The 23,814-nt window shown below is 48.0% G+C and overlaps 1 pseudogene; it reads right to left on the bottom strand.

The window, feature by feature from the left end:
* Positions 1-12,475: 12,475 nt before the first annotated feature.
* On the bottom strand, positions 12,476-16,473 carry LOC141977489 (phospholipase A2 inhibitor and Ly6/PLAUR domain-containing protein-like; annotated as a pseudogene).
* Between the last annotated feature and the right edge of the window lie 7,341 nt (positions 16,474-23,814).

Genomic DNA, 23,814 nt, shown 5'->3' on the forward strand with positions numbered 1-23,814 from the left:
CCTGGTGCTGGGAGGCCCACGGGGCTGGGCTCGGAGCCGAACGGGGCCTTCTCACGGCTGACACAGCGAGCTCTGCCTGAGGGGAGAGGAGAGAGTCAAGACCAAAATGAGGCGGGATAGGGAATTCCAGCCCAGATTCAGGGGGAAAAGCACCAGGCAACAGAGCTGCACAAATAACCGATTTTTTTGGTTCACAGGCAGTTCCAAAAGATCAGGAAATAAAAAATCATTTTCGGTTGAACCAAAATTCTCATCCGACCGAAAAGCCGAACAAAAAATGGTTTGGGTTCATTTTCAGGCATTTAAAAACATTCTTAAAATGGTTTAAATATAAAGGTTGCCATCCATTTTGAAAAGACATTTTGAGTTGAAAAAATCAAAACGTTTAATTCTGGATGTGTGAAGGCGAAACATTTCCACCCTTTCCGGGTTTTTTTTTCTTTCTAGGATTTGTTGCTGCTGCTGCAATGTGGCGAAATTGACACAAATTCGCAAAATGCTTCAGTTGCCCCAAACTTGCATTTTGGGGTGGAGAAAAGTTTTGGTGAAAACATGTCTCCCAGCTCTCTCCTGCCACCGACATGCCCGGAAATAACAGGGTGGGAACTCCAGGGAGGAGCCCGGCCTGGGACTGTCATCTTAATCCCACGCCAACCTGCCCCCGCATTGTTTCTTGCATTGTTATTCCTGTCACACCCGCAAAAACCCTAGATCCTACAAATCCCGCAAGAGAGACAAAATCCCTCAGGCTACTTAAAAAAAATGGAAAAAACGTTTGGTTAATATACGATAAATATAAACAGAAGTCAGACACAATTGTTTCTACTAAAAGTATCAAACAAATCTTGCTTAAAACATGTAAAAAATAGTTTAACTCCTGTTATAAAAGACATCAAACCTCTTTCTATCCCTCGCTTAAATTTAAGGGTAAAAGCCTTTATTTTTAAAAAACCAACGTGAAGGTTTTTTGTTGAAGAATTGCCACTTTTAGGTCTGTAATCAAGTGACCAAAGAGATTGAAGTGTTATGGGTGAGGAAAAAGTCACAGATTGACAGAGCCAGAAGAGTACCCAGAAGTCACCTACTACAGACAGGCCCAACAAAGAAAATAACAGAACGCCACTAGCCGTCACCTTCAGCCCCCAGCTAAAATCTCTCCAACGCATCATCAGGGATCTACAACCTATCCTGAAGGACGACCATCACTCTCACAGATCTTGGGAGACAGGCCAGTCCTTGCCTACACACAGCCCCCCAACCTGAAGCAAATACTCACCAGCAACCACACACCACACAACAGAACCACTAACCCAGGAACCTATCCTTGCAACAAAGCCCGTTGCCAACTGTGTCCACATATCTATTCAGGGGATACCATCACAGGGCCTAATCACATCAGCCACACGATCAGAGGCTCGTTCACCTGCACATCTACCAATGTGATATATGCCATCATGTGCCAGCAATGCCCCTCTGCCATGTACATTGGCCAGACTGGACAGTCTCTACGTAAAAGAATAAATGGACACAAATCAGACGTCAAGAATTATAACATTCAAAAACCAGTTGGAGAACACTTCAATCTCTTTGGTCACTCAATTACAGACCTAAAAGTGGCAATTCTTCAACAAAAAACCTTCGAAAACAGACTCCAATGAGAGACTGCTGAATTGGAATTAATTTGCAAACTGGATACAATTAACTTAGGCTTGAATAGAGACTGGGAGTGGATGGGTCATTACACAAAGTAAAACTATTTCCCCATATTTATTCCTCCCCCCGCTGTTCCTCAGACTTTCTTGTCAACTGCTGGAAATGGCCCACCTCGATTATCACTACAAAAGGTTCCCGCTCTCCTGCTGGTAATAGCTCACCTTACCTGATCACTCTCGTTACAGTGTGTATGGTAACACCCATTGTTTCATGTTCTTTGTGTATATAAATCTCCCCACTGTATTTTCCACTGAATGCATCCGATGAAGTGAGCTGTACCTGATGAAAGCTTATGCTCAAATAAATTTGTTAGTCTCTAAGGTGCCACAAGTCCTCCTGTTCTTTTTGCGGATACAGACTAACACGGCTGCTACTCTGAAACCTGTCAGAGATGGGGGGTGCTGGGCTGGAGGAAGGAGGGCACAAGAGACATAACAGGCTGGCAGGAGAAAAGGGGAGAGGGAATAACAGAAAGCAGCAGGAGCTGCAGGGAGAGAGAGGAGGAGCCTCTTATGTACCTCTCGAGCACCCCCAGGAGCTTGGACTGATTAACCCCAGCTTCTCAGGGAGCTTCCGGTTTCCTGCTTCTTCCCTGAACCCACTTGAGGAGAACAGGCCGTGAATTGAAGTAGTAGGAGCCAGTTAGGCCCTTAAGACACTGATATCTTCCCTCGCTCAGGCCCTGCTACCAGCCTGCTTATTTGTCCCCTTCAAATGAGTGTTGAGAGCCACTATAGCTGGCCCAGAACAGCCGCCATGAGTAAAAGAAGAAAACGCCCCTCTGGGGCAGCATTCAGAAAAAGCAAGCAAGAAAAGGAAGCTTTTCTATCTAAGCAGGAAGGAGCTCTCCTGAGAGACATAGACACAAATGTTCACGGTGAGCCTTCCGGCCCCAGTGAGGATGTGAGTGGTGAGGAGAGGCCTGATCTTCCGGTCAGTCAGAGTGCGGGTGACCTGGCAGCTACTGCAGCATCCATATCTCCATCTCCAATGGATGTAACCAGGCACAGTCCGGAAGAAAAGTGTGGATTAGAGAAGAGTGTGGTGGAGACGCAAGGAAACAGCTGCTACTGAGTTTAGTTCATAGAATCATAGAATATCAGGGTTGGAAGGGACCCCAGAAGGTCATCTAGTCCAACCCCCTGCTCGAAGCAGGACCAATTCCCAGTTAAATCATCCCAGCCAGGGCTTTGTCAAGCCTGACCTTAAAAACCTCTAAGGAAGGAGATTCTACCACCTCCCTAGGTAACGCATTCCAGTGTTTCACCACCCTCTTAGTGAAAAAGTTTTTCCTAATATCCAATCTAAACCTCCCCCATTGCAACTTGAGACCATTACTCCTCGTTCTGTCATCTGCTACCATTGAGAACAGTCTAGAGCCATCCTCTTTGGAACCCCCTTTCAGGTAGTTGAAAGCAGCTATCAAATCCCCCCTCATTCTTCTCTTCTGCAGACTAAACAATCCCAGCTCCCTCAGCCTCTCCTCATAAGTCATGTGCTCTAGACCCCTAATCATTTTTGTTGCCCTTCGCTGGACTCTCTCCAATTTATCCACATCCTTCCTGTAGTGTGGGGCCCAAAACTGGACACAGTACTCCAGATGAGGCCTCACCAGTGTCGAATAGAGGGGAACGATCACGTCCCTCGATCTGCTCGCTATGCCCCTACTTATACATCCCAAAATGCCATTGGCCTTCTTGGCAACAAGGGCACACTATTGATGCATATCCAGCTTCTCGTCCACTGTCACCCCTAGGTCCTTTTCCGCAGAACTGCTGCCTAGCCATTCGGTCCCTAGTCTGTAGCGGTGCATTGGATTCTTCCATCCTAAGTGCAGGACCCTGCACTTATCCTTATTGAACCTCATCAGATTAGTTCCTTAGTTCCTTAAGTCTAGATGATCCAGGACTGTGGACCCCCCTGAGCAGTAGCCTGAGGGACTTCCTTGTACTGCATGGGCCACAGCAAGTGAAAAACATCATGTTCCCCAAAGACAATGGAAACAGAAGTTTCCATCCAACACATTACTGGCGTGAAATCCCCAATGGTGACAAAGTGGAGAGGCCACGGCTTATGTACTCAAAAACCCAGAATGCTGCATACTGTTTTTGTTGCAAACTCTTCCAGTCTAATGTTCCAGCCACACTGGGTTCTACAGGAACAAAGGACTGGAAAAATCGGGCTAGAAATCTGGCATGCCACGAGAAGGCAGCAAATCAGCAGAGAGCATTCCACAGGTGGAAAGAGCTTGAGATGAGACTAAGGTTAAAGGCCACCAGAGATGATCAGCATCAAGAGATGATCAGCATCAAGAGAAGATTGCATCAGAATCTCTTTACTGGCAAAATGTTCTGAAAAGGCTCATGGCCATGGTGAGAATCCTTGCGACCCAAACCCTAGCCCTGCCAAACAATGGAAACTTCCTTAAAACTGTGGAGCTGATGGCTGAGTTTGATGCTGTTCTCCAGGAGCATCTAAGAAGAGTCACCACCCAAGAAATGTACACACACCACTACCTTGGGAAAACAATTCAAAATGAGATCATCCAGTTACTGGCAACAAAAGTCAAACAGGTTTCAGAGTAGCAGCCGTGTTAGTCTGTATTCGCAAAAAGAAAAGGAGGACTTGTGGCACCTTAGAGACTAACAAATTTATTTGAGCATAAGCTTTTGTGAGCTACAGCTCGGATGCATCCGATGCAATGAGCTGTAGCTCACGAAAGCTTATGCTCAAATAAATTTGTTAGTCTCTAAGGTGCCACAAGTCCTCCTTTTCTTTTTGTGAAAAGTCAAACAGAAGATTGTGGCAGATCTGAAGTCAGCAAGATATTCCTCTGTTATTCTGGACTGCACACCTGACATCAGCCATACGGAACAAATTACTTTAATGGTGCGTTTTGTAACAACAACAGAACCTAGTGAAAATGTCCCTGCAATGGTGACAGTCAGAGAGCATTTTCTACAATTTATTGATACCAGGAGCTGGTATGACAAATGTGCTTCTTAAAAAGCTGGAAGAGACGGGAATTGCGATAGCTGACAGGAGAGGTCAGGGCTACAATAATGGTGCCAACATGAGAGGAAAGAACAGAACAGTGCAGACACGGATCTGAGAGTTAAACCCTCGAGCTTTTTTTGTCCCATGCAGTTCTCATTCATTGACCTTGGTGGTCAGTGATGCAGCATCAGCTTCCAATGAGGCTGCTGAATTTTTTAATGTAATTCAAAGCATCTCTGTATTTTTCTCTGCATCAACTCGTCGATGGCAAATTTTGAAGCAACATCTGGGAACATCCTCTCTGACACTGAAACCACTGAGTGCCACACGATGGGAAAGTCAAGTGGAGGCGATAAAGCCTATCACACACCAAACTGGGAAGCTAGATGATGCCATAGTTGCCATTATGGAAGATAAGGCTGTGACAGTGACTGTTCATGGGAGAACAGTGGCAGAGGGAAATGGAATCACCAGAAACATACGTCACTTCAAATTTCTGTGTGGCTTAGAGTTGTGGCACGACAGACTGTTTGAAATAAATGTTGTAAGCAAGAGACTCCAAGGTGTTGACCTTGATATATCCGGAGCAATGGAACAATTGGACAAAACAAAGTCACACCTACCGTCTTACCGGTCAGATGAGGGATTTCAAAATGTTCTGAAGAGTGCCCAGAAGTTGGCAGAGGAACTTCACACTGAAGCTATTTTCCCACCCATTCAAGAATACAAGAGTCACCAGAGAAGACGACGACATTTTGATTACGAGGCACGGGATAATCCCATAAGAGACCCCAAACAACAATTCAAAGTTGAATTCTTTAACCAGGTGCTACACTGTGCAATCCAGTCAGCTGAAGAACGTTTCATGCAGCTCAAGGAACACAGCAGTATATTTGGGATGTTGTGTGATATTCCCAAACTCCTCACGATACCTGAAGAAGACCTACACCAGCAATGCAGGGCACTAGAGACAGTGTTGACATGTGATGACATGCGCGATATTGATGCGAGTGATTTAGGGGATGAACTGAAAGCCCTTTCAAGATACATTTCAGCAGGATCAACTCCAAAGGCTGTTCTGGAATATAAGTGCACAAATAAGACGACCACCCTCTTTCCAAATGCTTTTGTTGCTCTGAGCGTACTTCTAACACTTCCTGTAACAGTTGCCAGTGGAAAACGCAGCTTCTCCAAGCTGAAGTTAATAAAAACACATCTACATTCCACAGTGACACAGGAGAGGCTGGTCGGCCTTGCAACCATCTCAGTAGAGCATGAGCTGGCCCAGACTGTGGACCTTCAGGAAGCAGTTCAAATCTTTGCAACCAAGAAGGCACGGAAAGCCCCACTTTGATTATTCAAACAGATAAAAGTGCCAGTGTTTACTATGCAGACAAGACAAGTTACATTTGCTTTTCAGGCATTTGAAAGTTAAGTGTTACTTAAAATTTTTGAACACGACATTTTAAGTTGTTAGTTCTCCTTTATTGGGGTAGGTAGCAGAGAAGGACCATGAGAGGAGTAGAAGAGGAAGAAGGCAGAATTGAGACCTTTCAAAGTTTTGGCCCAAGCGAAGGGGCATGAGGGCATCATTTGAGCTCCCCGCCTTGGGTGCCAAAATGTTGTGGGCTGGCCGTCACTGCCCTACAGTGAGGGAGCTCGCCGAAGGCTTTTTGACAGTCCAAATCAATTATGTCGACTGGTTCTTCTCTGTTCCCTAAGCCTGGGACGTTCAAAGCAGCTGAAGGGAGTCCGAGGCCAGACTCCCAGGGAGTTGCAGCAGACGCTGGCCCCCTCGCTGCTGGTTTTGCCTTTGAAAATCTCCCTATTTGGTTCACACACCACTCCAGGAGTGAGGCTTCTTTTCCTTTGCACAAACTGAGCTGCTTTATCCCAGCTCTGTCGTTGTCATGGGGCTTTACAGCGGGAGCGTGCACCTGAGATATATCTCCAGCCTTTACCCGCTTTGCAGCAGATCATGAAAGATTACAAACAATAATTTAACACGGCTTAAAAACTCTTACCTTCAGCCACACAGTGATTCCGTTCACCTCCAAGTCCTCTGTAAAATCGAAGAGATGCACTAACCTGTCTAGCACAGCCCCTTTCCTCTCTATATAGTCCAAAGACAGAATCGGATTCATATATACCTTGGGAGTAAACGTGAATGATTTACTGGAATTTCATAAATTACATGACCCTCATGGCTGGCCTCTCCCTCTTTAAATACAATTCAGATTGACTCTTTCTCAACCCATCAGCTTGTGTTTTATAGAACTTGTTCCACACAATCTGCTGGTTCATGCAACAGAGATAAGAGGTGATACTCAGCTTAGTCACAAGGGTAGAGGTGCTACTGTTTGCACATGAGAGGTGTATGTGCAGATCCCGAGGTGCTGTAAATCACACAATAATGGCCAATCGACAGCAGCCGGGGATCTGGTTCCATTTACTCTAATGGAGCAACGGCCGATTGACACCGAATGGGGGGTCCAGTGAAACTATCCCAAGGAAACTAAGGATGGCCATGGTGTTGGCCCCATGATGACAGCTCCCCTCCCACGCCCAGAACAGGTTGCTAAATTCCTTGTCATTAAATTGTGTAAACATTCATTGGTGACACATTTTTGTACCCACCCCATGTCAAGGGTGTTGTGTCAAACTGGGCCTCGTGCCCGTGACGTCGTGCCTGGCTGGGGGAATTTCATTACAGAAGAACTGAGCGGAGGATTAATAGAAACACACAACACAAGCATGTCGGGACAAAGTTAGAAAGGCGAAGGCACAAAACGAGATTAAACTAGCTAGAGACAGAAAGAATAAGAAGGAAACATTCTACAAATACATTAGAAGGAAGGTGAAAACCAAGGACAGGGTAGGCGCATTACTCAGTGAAGGAGGGAAAGACAATAGCAGACAATGGAAATGGCAGAGGTGCTAAATGACTTTATTGTTTCAGGTTTCAGAGTAACAGCCGTGTTAGTCTGTATTCGCAAAAAGAAAAGGAGGACTTGTGGCACCTTAGAGACTAACCAATTTATTTGAGCATGAGCTTTCGTGAGCTACAGCTCACTTCATCGGATGCAATGTGTGGATGAGTGTGTGGTTTTTAGAGGGGGGTGGGGGAGTGAGAAAACCTGGACTTGTGCTGGAAATGGCCCACCTTGATTATCATACACATTGTAAGGAGAGTGATCACTTTAGATAAGCTATTACCAACAGGAGAGTGGGGTGGGAGGAGGTATTGTTTCATGGTATCTGTGTCTTATATATAATGTCTTCTGCAGTTTCCACAGTATGCATCCGATGAAGTGAGCTGTAGCTCAAGAAAGCTTATGCTCAAATAAATTGGTTAGTCTCTAAGGTGCCACAAGTACTCCTTTTCTTATTGTTTCAGTTTTCACCAAAAGGTTAGTAGCATTCGGGCATCTTATGTAGTGAACACCAGTGAAAATGAGATAGGATCCGAGGCTAAAATAGAGAAAGAACAGGTTAAAAAATGTGTAGAAAAGTCAGATGTCTTCAAATCACCAGGGTCTGATGAAGTGTGTCCTAGAACATTCAGGGAGCTGACTGAGGAAATATCTGAGCCATTAGCAATTATCTTTGAGAAGTCATGGAAGACGGGAGAGATTCCAGAAGACTGGGAAAGGGCAAATACAGTGCCCATCTATAAAAAGGGAAATAAGGACAAGCTGGGGAATTACAGACCAGACAGCTTAACTTCTGTACCCAGAAAGAGAAAGGAATAAATTATCAAGCAATCAGTTTGCAAACACCTAGAAGATAAGAAGGTGCTAAGTAACAGCCAGCATGGATTTGTCAATAATAAATCACATCAAACCAACCTGATAGCTTTCTTTGACAGGGTAACAAGCCTTTTGGAAGGGGGGAAGCAGTAGATGTGGTATAATCTTGACTTTAGCAAAGCTTTAGATACTGTCTCGCATGACCTTCTCATAAACAACCTTGGAAAATACAACCTAGAGGGAGCTACTCTAAGGTGGGTGCAAAACTGGGTGGAAAATTGTTCCCAGAGAGTAATCATTAGTGGTTCACAGTCATGCTGGAAGGGCATAACGAGTGGGGTTCCACAGGGATCAGTTCTGGGTCCGGTTCTGTTCAATATCTTCATAAATGATTTAGATCATGGCACAGAGAGTACACTGATAATGTTTGTGGATGATACCAAACTGGGCAGGGTTTGGAGTGCTTTGGAGGACAGGATTAAAATCCAAAATGAGCTGGACAAACTGGAGAAATGATCTGAAGGAAATAGGATGAAATTCAATAAGGACAAATGCAAAGTACACCACTTAGGAAGAAACAATTAGTTGCACACATACAAAATGGGAAATGACCGCCTAGGAAGGAGTCCTGCGGAAAGGGTTCTGGGGGCCATAGTGGATCACAAGCTAAGTATGAGTCAACAGTGTAACGCTGTTGCAAAAGAAGCAAACATCCTTCTGGGATGGATTAGCAGGAGTGAGGTAAGCAAAACACAAGAAGTAATTCTTCCACTCTACTCCGCACTGATTAGGCCTCAACTGGAGTGTTGTGTCCAGTTCTGGGCGCCACATTTCAGGAAAGATGTGGACAAATTGGAGAAAGTCCAGAGAAGAGCAACAAAAATGATTAAAGGTCTAGAAAACAGGACCTATGAGGGAAGATTAAAAAACATGGGTGTGATGTTGCACTCCATATTCTTTATGGAAGTATGCTTATGAATATGACATAACTGGAATATGCTTTACGCTAAATACCCCTTGTATGGTGTCATTAGAAAGCTTGTAATCTACTAAGTGTGTTCATCCTATTTGTTTTCATGTATTTGTGATGGTGCGTCCCATAAGGCTTTATGGAAATATGAATGTATATATGACATAACTGGAATATGTTTTAAGCTACATATGCCATGTTCTTTACTGTAGTTTCAACCAATTTGCCTGGTACTGAAGTTAGACTTACCAGCCTGTAACTGCTGGGATCAAGTCTGGACCTTTTTTTTAAAAATTGGCGTGTCATTAGCTGTCCTCCAGCCATCTGGGACAGAAGCTGATTTAAATGGTGGGTTACAAACCACAGTTAGTAGTTCTGCAATTTCACATTTGAGTTTCTTCAGAACTCCTGGTTGAATCCCATCTGGTCCTGGTGACATATTACTGTTCAGTTTATCAGTTTGTTCCAAAAACTCCTCTAATGACACCTCAATCTGGGACAGTTCCTCAGATCTGTCACCTAAAAAGAATGGCTCAGGTGTGGGAATCTCCCTCACGTCCTCAGCCGTGAAGACCGATGCACAGAATTCATTTAGTTTCTCCACAATGGCCTTATCGTCCTTGAGTGCTCCTTTAGCACCTCGACCGTCCAGTGGCCTCGCTGGTTGTTTAGCAGGCTTCATGATGTGCTTAAACAAATTTTTGCTGTTACTTTTTGAGTCTTTGGCTAGCTGTTCTTCAAATTCTTTTTTCAGCTTCCTAATTATATTTTTACTCTTCATTTGCCAGAGTTTATGCTCCTTTCTGTTTTCCTCACTAGGATTTAACTTCCACTTTTTAAAAGATGCCTTTTTGCCTCTCGCTGCTTCTCTTACTTTGTTGTTTAGTCAGGAATGGTCTAGTTATGATGCAGTTCTGCCCTGCGTGCAAGGGGCTGGACTAGATGACCTCGCGAGGTCCCTTCCAGCCCTGCACTTCGATGGTGCTATGGTTACGCGACAGGCTCCGTAGAGGCGTAGGTCCCTTGCCAAAGCTGGGGGACCACCACCTCCCCGGGTGACGGCGGCTGGGTCTCCAGCCAGTAGGGGCAGAAGCAGCCGAAGAACTTTCTACAATTTTCACTGGACTTTCTCTTCCAGGTGCTGATTGATTGTTCTTTCCAGTCCTCCCTCTCACTCAGTCTCTTCCTCTTGGCTAACTCCACGCCGATCCCTCCTATCCTGCCCTTGCCCCCTAGACCCACTTCCCTTCCCATTTAGTGGATCCCCACCTAACTAACCCACCCGCCCCCACACAAAACAATTGAGGCATTGACATGCCATTCACTGCCCACCCATTGGTCACTCCACTGGTGTGTTGTACCCTGTCCCCCTGCCCTGGCTTTGCTTGTCAAGTTACATTGTCAGCTCTTTGGGGCAGAGGTGTCCACAACTCTGGGTTTGTACAGGTGGAATCCAGGCAGAATTCCACCTGCCACCAAAATGCGGCCAGCTCTGGGGCACTGCCTGGCAGTTGTTTGGCAGCAAAGAATGACAATATGCAACCGTGTGTCTCCCAGATAGACATTCACACAACAGGCCTGTGAAATGCCCCCTTAACAAGGGCTCGTGTACGCTTCAAACATGGCACCTGCGCAGCTGAAGCGCTCCCGTATAGACCCCCCCTACACGGGGCTAGCTGAGAAAACGGGCATGATTTGGGGTCATTTTTCCATAGACAAACTTTCATTGTGTTTGAAATGTTGTGAGGAATTTTCCAATGAAGTGATTCAAAAAAACCAATTGAGGGATTTGGGCTTGGATTTGAAACTGGGGTGAAAATCCGGCAGGGTTTGTCTCCCTAACTCCGTTGTGATTCTGTTTCTTTCAAATTAGTTCATGGAGCCTTTTGAATGACGCAGACATTTTTTTTTATTTTTGTCTAGTGCAAAATGCTGTTGTCTGCGAAACAAAAACGTTTTTGCGAAGCCCTAGGAAATCGAGAAAGAAAAAGCTAGGGAGAAAGAATATGGGCTTGTCTACACTACGAAGACACTACAGCACTGGAGGGATTTTCCAGTCAATGTAGCTCATCCCTTTCCCCAAGCAGAAACAGCTAGGTCAGCTGAACCATTCTTCCCTGGACCGAGCCACGTCTGCACCAGGGGTTAGGTGGGCATAGCTATGGTCCAGCGGAGTGTGAATATTTTCGCATTCCTGAGCAAAATAGAGTAAAAGAAGGGGGGGGAGAGAAGTAACTCCCATGAGGCACCATGGTTAGGGATTCCCAGGAAGGACAAGGGGAGTAACTATGTTGCATCATGGGAGATGTAGTCCAACCAGCGAGCCCAGACTCTAGAGAACGGATGAGTGAGGCACATGTGCTGGAACTCCCATGAGGCATCACAGCAATGGAAATATTCCAGCTTTCAAATCTCCCTCAGAAAAAAAAAAATCAAAATTTTCTGCCAAACAAAATTTGAAATTCTGTGCCCAAAAAATTGAGAAAAATTTTTGTTTTCACATTCATCAAAATTTTCTAAGGAAACGCCGACTTGCTTTTCACTCTGCCAAGGAAGTAGGGGGTGCAAGGCAGCGTGATGGGATGGATCACTCGCTAATTGCCTTGTTCTCTTCATACCCTCTGAAGCTTCTGGTACTGGCCCTTGTCAGAAGATAGCAGACCGGGTGAGATTGACCTTTGGTCTGACCCAGGATGGCCCGTTCTTATAGGGTTATGCAGAGGGAGTGATTCCCACAAAACAGTGCTGTGCATGCTGGGAAAATCCTTCAACTGCCTCCCCTTGACAAGGAACAAGCAGACACCTGAATGGTTTCAATGCAATTTTTATTCAACCCACTGGATTCATTGATTCACCTATTTTAAGGCCGTCTATGGCTGATGTCCTGCATAACTGAAGCAGGAGAATTACACCTAGTCGTCCCCCCCCCGCACACCCGTATAGAGCCCGACATCCTGTGATGAACTCATCTCCCCAAAAGGCACCCCTAAATCCCAAGGGGTGCGGCTAGGGCAGATTCTCCAGGAACTTGCAGAGCGAGGGCAAATCAGGACAGCTGTTTCACCAGGAGCAGCCCGGCCAACATCGGAAAGAACATCAGGGCATGAACAGCAGGGTAACAGCCTTTGCTGGTAGCCTGAATGCAGTTGGCTTTGGTCAGCGTATACATGCCCTGGTAATAGTAGAAGCTGCCGTTGACTTTCAGCTCACAGGCGCTCTGGGTGGAGCAGCCTTTCAAGACCAATGTGGTGTTGATGGTATTGACTGTAGATGGAAATAAACAGGAGATAAGAATCCAGAATGGCCTGGCCTTTTCCATCTCGTCCCCTCCCCAGCAGCCTGGGCCACAGAGCTTTGCCAGTAGCCCATTCTGGGGGGGGTCGGTTTCCAGCCTGACAAATCGTTGGAAACACTCAGTTTTGAGTCGACCCAGAATGGACGGTTTTCGGAAAAATGGAAGCGGTGACACAAGTTAGTTACATTTGGGGTTGAAAGGGAATGTTTCATGGGAGGGTTTTTTTGAGGGGCTCTTAATGCTTTTTTAAAATATAAAAACTGACAGAAAATGGTATTTTGAATAGGAACTTTTTGTTTTTTTCTGGCAAAAACAAATTGGCAAATTTGACACAAATTCTCAAAATGCTTCAGTTGGCCCGAATCGGCTCTCATCGGCTAGGGAATTCTGGGTTTCACCAGCTCTGGCAGGAATTCCCAGCTGCCTGAGAGCGCTCAGGTCAGTTCCCCAGCCAGACTGCGTGTTTTGGAGGAATTACCAAGCCTGCCAGCAAAGTCGATGCAACGATCTTCAGAGCCCAGGCAGGGGACGTTCACATTGTCCTTGCACTAGTCGGCATTCAGCACATCACAAGCTGCGCACTGCAGCCCGTTCTTGGCTGAACTTTTCAGTGGCACTGGGAACAATCGGAGAAAGAACCATGGGTCAGAATTTCAGGACACAAAGAGGCTCAGGATGGAGAATCAACTGAACTATCCATCCACACGGCTAGAACTCTCAGTCAGGATCTCATCATCTCTCCTCTCGATTCCCACGCCAGCCGGCTCTCTGGCTTTGACCAATGCAACCTGGCCCCATTCAAATGCTGCTGCTAAAGTTCTCCAAGCCAGCCGCTTGGACCGTGTCACCCATTTCTTTGGGTCATTCCCTTTTTTCCATCGCATCAAACATAAGCCAAATGTCCCACAGGAAAATCTTTTTTTTTCTCCTGGAAATTCCTAAATGAACATTTTCAATTTGCTGCCACCTGATTTTCATTCTGGTTTTCAAAAGCTTTTCAGCTCTTGGGGCCAGCAGACTGGGGTTTTTGCCAGCAAATGTAACAGACAGAATGAAATCTGTGTTTTCGGATGGTTTTTCCCTGTAACGTTTCCAAATGTCTCCAGTTTCAGGATCAGGTGCAGAGCAGTTAAAGGAATAAAAATGAAATGAAGCACCTCTGGCACGTAGTAACTTTGTTAGCACTGATGACATCTGGAAGCATTACAGAGAGAAAAAAGGAGAAGACTGGAAATAGCTCAAACAAACCCTGGGGTTTATTTAGTTACAAAATGCCAGAGGAAGAAGAAGAAGAGGGGCTTGGATGTGGGAGACCCAGGTTCAAAATATGGCGGGGGGGGGGGAACAAAATTGACTTTTTAAATTTCCGGTAACGACTGAAAATATTTTGGATTAAACTCAAGCTGAAATCAAATTTGTTCCGATTTTTCAGAGCTGCCACTGAACCAGAAAATAAAAAGTCCGTCTCTCTTCATTGTGGCGGGAGATGAAATGTGGCCAGTTTGAGGTTTTGTAAAAACAATATTTCACACGCGCAAAAATGTAAAGCTCCATTTTTAATCCTGCGAAACAGAAAGAGTTTTGAAATTTCAGACGTTCGACAGGTGGGAAAACAATGTGCCTGCGACCAGCTGTGCCTGGTACCTACCGGTCACGGTTATATTGTGGGGGCAGCTTCCGGCTGGAAAACACACAGATATGGTCCCCACTTGTTTGTCGGGCCCGACGGACAGGCTGATGAAGTTTGCACGGCAGGTAGCGCTGTTCTCCCTGCAAGCTGTGACGGTCATGTTGTCCTTTCCTATGTGCAGGGGGAAACGACAACAAAACCAGCCTGCGTGTGTGCACACACATGCCCCCCACACCTCCTCTGTCCACACTCTCAACACAACCCACCCATTCAGAACACACACCTTTCCTCACACGACCTTCCCCCACCACACAAGTGCTCCACAACACACACACACAAACTTTCCCCCCACAACCCTCTCACACTCCACAACCCCTCCATCCACACACCTGACACAACCCACCCACACACTCAGAACACACCCACACACACCTTTCTCCCCACAACCCCCACACATACACCCCACAATCCCTTCATCCACACATCTGACAAAACTCACACACACACACTCACACCTTCCCCACACAACCCTCCCCCACCCACAAGCCCCTGCCCCACAACAAACCCCACCACACACAGTACCCACATACACAACCCTCCCCCAACCACGCACAGCCCCCCACAATACCCACACACTCACCCCCCAACCTTCCCAATACACACAACTGCCCCCACACAACCCACCACCCCCACAACCCCAGACCTGACATAATCCCCCCAATACACAGGCCCCCACCCACAACAACCCCCACCCCTCAACATGCACCCCACAACTCACAATCCATACACCCTACACAACCAACCTTCAACATCCACACACCCAACTCTCCCCCATAGCACCCCCACACACACACCACACTGCCCATACCAGAAACAACCCCCTCCCACCACACACACATCCAACCTCCCCCACACAGCCCATACCAGACACAACCCTCTCCCACCGCACACACACACCCCACACACATGCACAAACCCTCCCACACTTCAAGAATAGACCTGACCCATCTCATTTATTTCTCGCCCTAATGGAAGCAACCCATATTTTGGCTAATCCGCTCAGGATAAGAGAGATAAGAGCATCGTGGGCTGGCTGGAAAGTTAGGCAGGTTTGGGGGAGGGAAAGGGGAGCGCCAGGCCCCTCTCTCTCGCCTGAGAAGACTGTTTGCAGAGTGAGGATCCAGGGCTCTTGATTGCAGTTCTTCACACTGGTAGGACAATTTGCCTGGGACTCAGAAACTGTGCAAACTGAACATGGATCTGTGGGAAGAAACACCAAGGGTCCAGGGTTAATTCTGATGGAAAGATCCCACCCTTCTTCTCTTGTTTCCCTAAGGGTTTATCCTCACTGGGGAATTTACAAGTGTCACTAATCTGGATTAATTGAACCAGATTAAGCCCCAGTGTAGACACCCTCAATAAATTCAGTTTAGCTGACTTTACAATGCAGGTGAATTAAACTGCAATACAGCCACTTTTAATCTGCATTAACCAAAAGTGTGAATTTAAACTGGATTGGTTAAAGTCCTCTGCCCACACTTTCTGTTGGGATTAAAGTGGCCTTCATTTGGTTTAATTTAATTCACTTTGGAGGTAAATTAAGAAACTGAATTAAGGCCATTTATATATCAAATTAGATGGATTTAATCCAGTTTAAAAATCACACCTTTGGTTAATTTGGATTAATTTTCCAGCATGTCAGCCTGTAGGCAAGGTCTTTGATGGGAGAATGATCAGAGGGAACTTGACAGAGGGTTACAGAGCAGTGGCTGAAGGGTAGGTGGCATGACCAGTCAGTCGGGGCCTAAGCAGTTTACACAAAGACCATTTGCACAATGTAAAGGAGCCATAAAATGGGTATGAGTTACTGGGGCCAATAGGGTGACACTGGGGTAAATCAGGAGTAACTCCAATTTAGCTAATAGGGTGACACTGGGGTAAATCAGGAGTGACTCCAATTTAGCCAATCAGGTAACACTGGCGTAAATCAGGAGTGACTCCGCTGGAGCCAGTGGTTGAAAAGGACAATTGTGTTAAACGCGTGGCTCATAGACTCACCTTGGCCATTAGCTGCAGCTAGGAGCACGGCCAGGAGGCTGAGCACGAGGGAGCCCTGCATGGTGACTGGGAGAGAGTGGGGCTGGGCTTGGAGCCGGACTGGACTCTTGTTTGCCTCAGATGCATCGAATTCTGCAGCCACCACACGCATGGGCTGGGGGGGAACAACACAGGAAGTGCAGAGCTCCAGTTTTCCATGCCCTGGGGGGCTGTAGGATTTACTAGAGAAGCTGCCCCTGTCCTGCCCAGTCTAAGCTTGCAACTTGACGGCAATGAACTAAAATGGCATCTCTAGCCCTGGTAACCGGCCCTAACGGAAGTTGAGTCTGCAGCAAGGAGACAGGAGCTAACAGCACCAAAACCTCTTGCTGGAAGGTGGCACCATGACACGACTTTACCGCTTCGAATCCGGAACACGCACCCGCAAGAGCTGAAAGCAGAGGGAGACGAAGCAGGCTGCTCGCTAAGGTACAGCGAGCTAATTCACCCCACCTGACTCTAGGCCAGCTCTCCGCGCACCGCCTCCGGGCACACAGGCTGCCCTGCAGAGCCCCCAGCCTGCCGCAGGACAGGAAAGCCCCTTCCCGGTGGAAAGCAAATCGCTGGGAATTGTGACACCGTTTTCAATACAGCCCAGCAGACGCCAGCTTGGCGAGGTGCAAGCAGCCCCGTGTGTGTGTGTATTGGGGTGCACAGGCCCTGGGGTGTCCCAACCGCTATGGGGAACTGGGTCCAAAGGTGATGTCGGCCCTGTGGAGGGGGGGATCCAGTTCTGGTCGATGGACGTGTGCTGGCTATGAGCCAGCTAGTGCACTATAGATAGGAGTGACACACACTCACGCACACACACACACAACTTCTACACACCCCTCCCATACACAACCCCCCCACCCACACAACCCCCCTGCAACCTCCCCCCACACACCCCTCCCATACACAACCCCCCCACCCAAACAACCCCCCTGCAACCTCCCCCCACACACCCCTCCCATACACAACCCCCTAAAAACAACTGCAGACAGCAGGTTAACTCTGAACCCTACTGATAGACACTTTGCTCGCGTTTTCAAAACTGAAGCAGGTGCCTCCAGCCAAATGGGCCCTTTGAATTGCCCTGGTAGTAGAAAATAGCTTTGGATTGTCTGGAAACAGCCCCTTTTAGTTCAGCTGAGAATGCGGACCCCATATTTTCCTCCTGAAAACTCTCTGGGAATAAAGGACGAGCCAAACCCAGGGTAACTTTCTCAAAGTGCCTGTAGGTGGAAATTTTAAAGTGCTGAACTAAATTAGGCTCCTAATTCCCATTGAAACCAAGGGAATTAAGTGCTTTCTGAGACTCCACTAGGATCCTAAGACTTTAAATCTGATTCCTATTTGTGTTATGAGACAGAGAAAACTGAAACTGTCCGTTTCTTCTTATTGTGTCCTCTCTTATCTGCCAGATAATGGGACAAGAGAGAACCGCAGTTTTGCCCAGTCTGGCAAATCCCATGAATGAAACCTTGCTGCCTTAGCCAAAGATTTGGCTTGACAATGGGGATTTTGCTCACTGGAATTTCCCCAGGATAAAACATCTCCGGTCTGAATATTTCCCCCCCATCTGGTGATAACATTTTTTCCTCATGTGGAAATTTGAAAAAAGTAAGAAAGCGTGCGAGGGAGGATACGGGGGGGATCGACCTTTCCCCACTTCTTGTCTGGTTTCCTCAGTTAGAAAACAGCAGCAACGTGTGAAAGTTTGAGTTATTTTTCCCCCACTTTCTCAGCCCTTTTGCAACCAGAAAAAAACAAAACCGAAGTGTTACTTTGGCTCATTTAAAGAGAAAGTTAAACAGGAGACAAAGCAGCGGGGCCGAGTGGACAGAGCCCTGCGCTACGCTTCAGAGGACCAATGAACTACTCATCAGGCTGCTGCTTGCAAACCCCTGCCCCGTCGTGCCTCAGTTTCCCCATCTATAAAATAGGGGTGATGATACTCACCCTGCTTGGTAAAGCGCTTTGAGAGCTAGGGGCTGTGATTAGGATTATTTTAAACCAGACAGTTACTTTCTCTCTTGTTTTAGTTTTTGAAAACTTTCCCCACTCCACTTTTCCAGAGGAAAACTTTTTAAAAAAATGAACAGAGGGTGGGCATTTTCCAACCATTTCCACAGGAACAATTTCTGGATCCCACCCAAGATCCAGGGCGTTTCCCTTTCATGCCAGGTGCCCCACAGACCCTGCCCGAGACACAAAGGGTGTTCCCATTTTGCCATGCGTGCCTGGGCCCTGCCCGAAATCGAGGGTGGTGGGTTCCCCATCCTGCCAGGCACCGCCTGGGCCCCACCCAAGATCCAGAGACACTCTCATTTGTGCCAGGCATCACCTGGGCCCCACCCAAGAACAAGAGACGCTCACCATCATACTGGGCAATACATAGACCTCAAGTGAGATTTACAATTGAATTTAAATGACATCTTAATCCTTTTATCAGAAGCAGAGCTGGTGAGAAATGAGAAGGAAAAAAACCCAATAAGATCCGGGTGCTTTTCATGTTTCAGAAATCTTCTCCCTGCTCTAGTTTTGGATTTCTTCACTGGCGTCTTTCGAGAGAATTCTTTTGTGTCCCCCCGGCTCTCAATCGAAATCGCCTCGCTGGCGTTTTCCCTTTTCGCAATGGTTCACACACGCAGTTTGCCCCCCCCCTCTGATTGGCATGGACGGAGTTATTTACTGGAAAGAGAAAACGCATTTCCAAATTCGGAGGGAATTCGTTGTGCCAAACTGGGGGGGCTCTGGGATGGAAAAGGAGAAAATTTACTCCCCATTCAAAAAGCCACACGGTTTGGTTGAAAAAACGTCAACGCGGGTGCGAAACTTTTCTCCGTTGGGTTGAAAAACTTCGCTCGGCTCCTAGGTCCCAATTTAGGACAATACTTCTGCGTGTGAATTTAGGTCTCGTGGGAGAGGAGAGGGCAGTGGGCCAGGGACAGCTCTTACCTGCAGCCTCCCAGGTCTAGGGATAGCGAGGATGGGGAAGCAGGTTCTCTTGCTAAGCAAACTGGACACCTCCTTTCTATAGAGGGAGGAAGCAGCACTGATGGCTCCTGGTGAGGGCCCAGGTGGCAGCAAGCTGCAAATTATCTCACTGGGCTGTGCTCAGATTAACCCTTTGCTAGCCCGCGGGACCGATCCGATGTTATTACTTGTTTCGCTCTCAGTTCTCTGTGCTTCCTACAGTCACCGATCTCCGCCCTTGTCTCTGTTAAAGCGACTGGGCTCCTCTGAGGATATTTAATCTCTGAGGGCACGTTTCTTAAATGCTGCTGTCATAGGACATTCCCCAGGCCCGGGTTCACCCCCACCCCAGAGGTGGCTGCATTTCAGTGCTATCCTAGCCCAGAGGGATCTCAGGTCCTTTGACACGTGAGAGAGAAAGAAACGTACTAGAGTAGTACCTAGAGATCAGGGAGCTGGTGTGCCAGGTGCTGCACAGACATGTCGACACAGTCCTGCCCTGAAGATCTAGATAGATAGATAGATAGAGGGAGGGAGGGAGGGATAGAGGAGGGCCAGGGAGCAGTGGGAGATGCTAGAGGGGAAATATAAGCTCAAGGCTAATTAAGGCATGGTTCCCTGTAGACTAAGGAAGGTGGCTGCAGGTTAATTGGAGCACCTGCAGTCAATTAAGGCCCTGTTAGGAACCTAATAAAACCCCCTGTGCCAGGCAGATGGAGGGGGAGGAGGAAGGAGAGAGGACTGGAGCTTGGAGGTGTGTTGAGTGATTTGGAAGACCTGAGAATTGGAGTCAGGGAGACCCTGCCCAGCAGGACAGGGAGACTCCCTCCCCACCAGCATCTAAGGACTGAGGGTAACCCCACCTAAGGGGGATGAGGGTAAGAAACTCACAGGGGTTGAGAGGGTCTGGGACTCAGAACGAGGAGCAAACCCAGACCCCTCCCCCACTTCACTCCTCTACAACCTTCCTGGGCTAGTAGCGGGGCCCTCAGCACCCAAGAGCAGGGGCAAAGGGTGGCATCTTAGCTCCCTGCCAAGAAAAGCGCAGGACCCACCAGACTAAAATCGGCCATCTTGCCTAGATAGATAGATAGAGGGGGTGGGTGGGGATAGATAAATAGATACATTAGATGGGGGTGTGGGGAATACGAATGGGAGAACAAGTGAATGTTTCTACTCCCTAAGCCTCAGTGTCCCTCTGTCTTCCTCTGATCTCCGAGTTCCTCCTCTCCCCAGGCTGGTTTCTTCAGACTCTGAACATAAGAGGGGCCATATTGGGTCGGAGCAAAGGTCCATCCAGCCCAGTGTCCTGTCTACCGACAGTGGCCAATGCCAGGTGCCCCAGAGGGAGTGAAGCTAACAGGTAATGATCAGTGATCTCTCTCCTGCCATCCATCTCCACCCTCTGATGAACAGAGGCTAGGGACACCCTTCCTTACCCATCCTGGCTAATAGCCATTCATGGACTTAACCTCCATGAATTTATTCAGTTCTCTTTTAAACCCTGTTATAGTCCTCGCCTTCACCACCTCCTCAGGCAAGGAGTTCCACAGGTGGACTGTGTGAAGAAGAACTTCCTTTTATTTGTTTTAAACCTACTGCCCATTTATTTCATTTGGGGGCCCCTAGTTCTAATATTATGGGAACAAGTAAATCACTTTCCCTTATTCACTTTCTCCACATCACTCATGATTTTATAGACCTCTATCATCTCCCCCCTTAGTCTCTTCTTTTCCAAGCTGAAAAGTCCTAGCCTCTTTAATCTCTCCTCCTATGGGACCCGTTCCAAACCCCGAATCATTTTAGTTGCCCTTCTCTGAACCTTTTTGAATGCCAGTGTATCTTTTCTGAGATGAGGGGACCACATATGTACGCAGTATTCAAGATGTGGGCGTACCATGGATTTATATAAGGGCAATAAGATTTTCTCCGTCTTATTCTCTATCCCTTTTTTAATGATTCCTAACATCCCGTTTGCTTTCTCGACTGCCGCTGCACACTGCGTGGACGTCTTCAGAGAACTATCCACGATGACGCCAAGATCTTTCTCCTGATTGCTTGTAGCTAAATTAGCCCCCATCATATTGGATGTATAGTTTGGGTTATTTTTCCCAATGTGCATTACTTTACATTTAGCCACATTAAATTTCATTTTGTTGCCCAATCACTTAGTTTGGTGAGATCTTTTTGAAGTTCTTCACAGTCTGCTTTGGTCTTAACTATCTTGAGGAGTTTAGTATCATCTGCCAACTTTGCCACCTCACTGTTTCCCCCTTTCTCCAGATCATTTATGAAGAAGTTGAATAGGATTGGTCCCAGGACTGACCCTTGGGGAACACCACTAGTTACCCCTCTCCATTCTGAAAATTTACCATTTATTCCTACCCTTTGTTCCCTGTCTTTTAACCAGTTCTCAATCCATGAAAGGATCTTCCCTCTTATCCCATGACAACTTAATTTATGTAAGAGCCTTTGGTGAGGGACCTTGTCAAAGGCTTTCTGGAAATCTAAGTACACTATGTCCACTGGATCCCCCTTGTCCACATGCTTGTTGACCCCTTCAGAGATCAGTAAAACATGATCTCCCTTTACAGAAACCATGTTGACTTTTGCCCAACAATTCATGTTCTTCTATGTGTCTGACAATTTTATTCTTTACTATTGTGTCAACTAATTTGGCCGGTCCTGACGATAGAGTTACCAGGCTGTAATTGCCAGGATCTTCTCAATTAATTCCAAAGAATTTCCTGAGACATTCCATTGCAAGTGGCCGTTCCCCAGAAGCAGCCGGGCGAGCTGAGCTGTCTGATCAAAGATGAAATAAACGCGAAGGGTCATAAATAAGATAAGGCAGGAGTCAACCTGCCAAGATCGACAGCTGTGCCGTGAAGGGAGCGGTGAAGTTAGACACCGGGACAATCAGTAATATATTTAGTACTCGAGAAGTGCACATTGCCCGCGGACACTGGTCGTGCGACAGGAGGCACAGACCCCAGGCGCCGGCCCCAGGTGCTGACCCCCAGCCATGTGGCAGCGGATGCCGATCCCCAGCCCTGCCCACGCAGCGGGGGTCACCGACCCTGGGTGCCGATCCCTGGCCTCCAGCCCCAGGTGCAGATATCTGGTGCCGGCTGCAGGCTCCAGCGGGTGCTGGCTCTGGACACCAACCCCTGGCCCCGGTCATGCGGCAGCAGGCGCAGACCCCAAGCACCGGCTGTGACGATGTGACGCAGCAGGGAGGGGGGAGTATTGACCTGGGAATGTGCCCTGGGGACGGGAGACCTGAGAGCCTGTCACCTGAGCCAGGAGGGGGAGGGGGAGGTAACACCTCTGCCCAGGAATGTGGAGGGAGGCTGCAGCAGGGAACCTGCTCGGTGGGTTTAGTTTCAGTTTGGGGCTGGGTGGAGGAACACAGGGAACCCCAGGGCTGGGGTCTAAGCTCCCTGCTCCCCCAGAAGGACTTCACTGAGGGGTCCTGGGTGTACCCACAAGCTCTGTTTTGGACTGTGTTCCTGTTGTCCAATAAACCTTCGGTTTTACTGGCTGGCTGAGAGTCTCAGTGAATCCCAGGAAGAGGGGTGCAGGGCCTGGACTCCCCCACACTCCGTGACAACTGGTGGCAGCGGTGGGATCTACTGCACCCCGTGAACGGCGCTTCCTGCAGTAAGTGACTGGGGAACAGTAAAACGAAGGGGGATTGACGGGGACCAGGCGTGCTGAAGATTCAGAGAGAGACGGTTTCAGGGGGCGGTTAACCCCTGGGAGTGTGTGACCAGAGAGAAGGACTTTTGCAGTAACAGGGTCCCCCGGGGGATTGCAGCGAGCGGTCCCAGGGGCGGAGGAGTCTGCAGCTCGACCCTGGCAAAGAGGTGGTGACCTCAAGAAGGACTGGCACACTAGGGGCTTTTCCTGGAAACCGTGGACAGCTGCCCGGCCTGCGAGTGGCCAGCCGGGAGATGTACGCTAAACGCCTTAAGAGCGACCTGGTGGAGCTGTGCAGGCAGAGGGGGCTGCGCGTCGGGAGGTCCACCAAGGAACAGCTGATTGCCCAGCTGGAGGAGAGGGATCGCTTGGATGACCCGATCCCTGTCCCTGAGGGAAGCCGCCCGGCGGACGCAGCGTGGGCTCTGGGGCCTGACCAGGCTGGGAGGGGTCAGACTGCTGCCCAGGACACCCCGAGACCCTTCCTACCTATGCCTGGGGGAGGGGTTGTGGGAAGCCCAGCGAATACCGAGGGCCCCCTGACCCCAGCAGCCAGCAGGGGATCCTCCCAGCGGAGCTCCCCATCCCTGGAGCGGATGCGGCTGGAATGGGAGAGGGAGAGGAAAATGAGGGAGCTGGAGGATCATGAAAAACAGCGTCAACATGAGGAGAAACAACGTCAACATGAGCAGGAGGAGAAGGA

Source organism: Natator depressus, chromosome 24, assembly GCF_965152275.1.
Source record: "Natator depressus isolate rNatDep1 chromosome 24, rNatDep2.hap1, whole genome shotgun sequence".
Taxonomy (NCBI): domain Eukaryota; kingdom Metazoa; phylum Chordata; order Testudines; family Cheloniidae; genus Natator; species Natator depressus.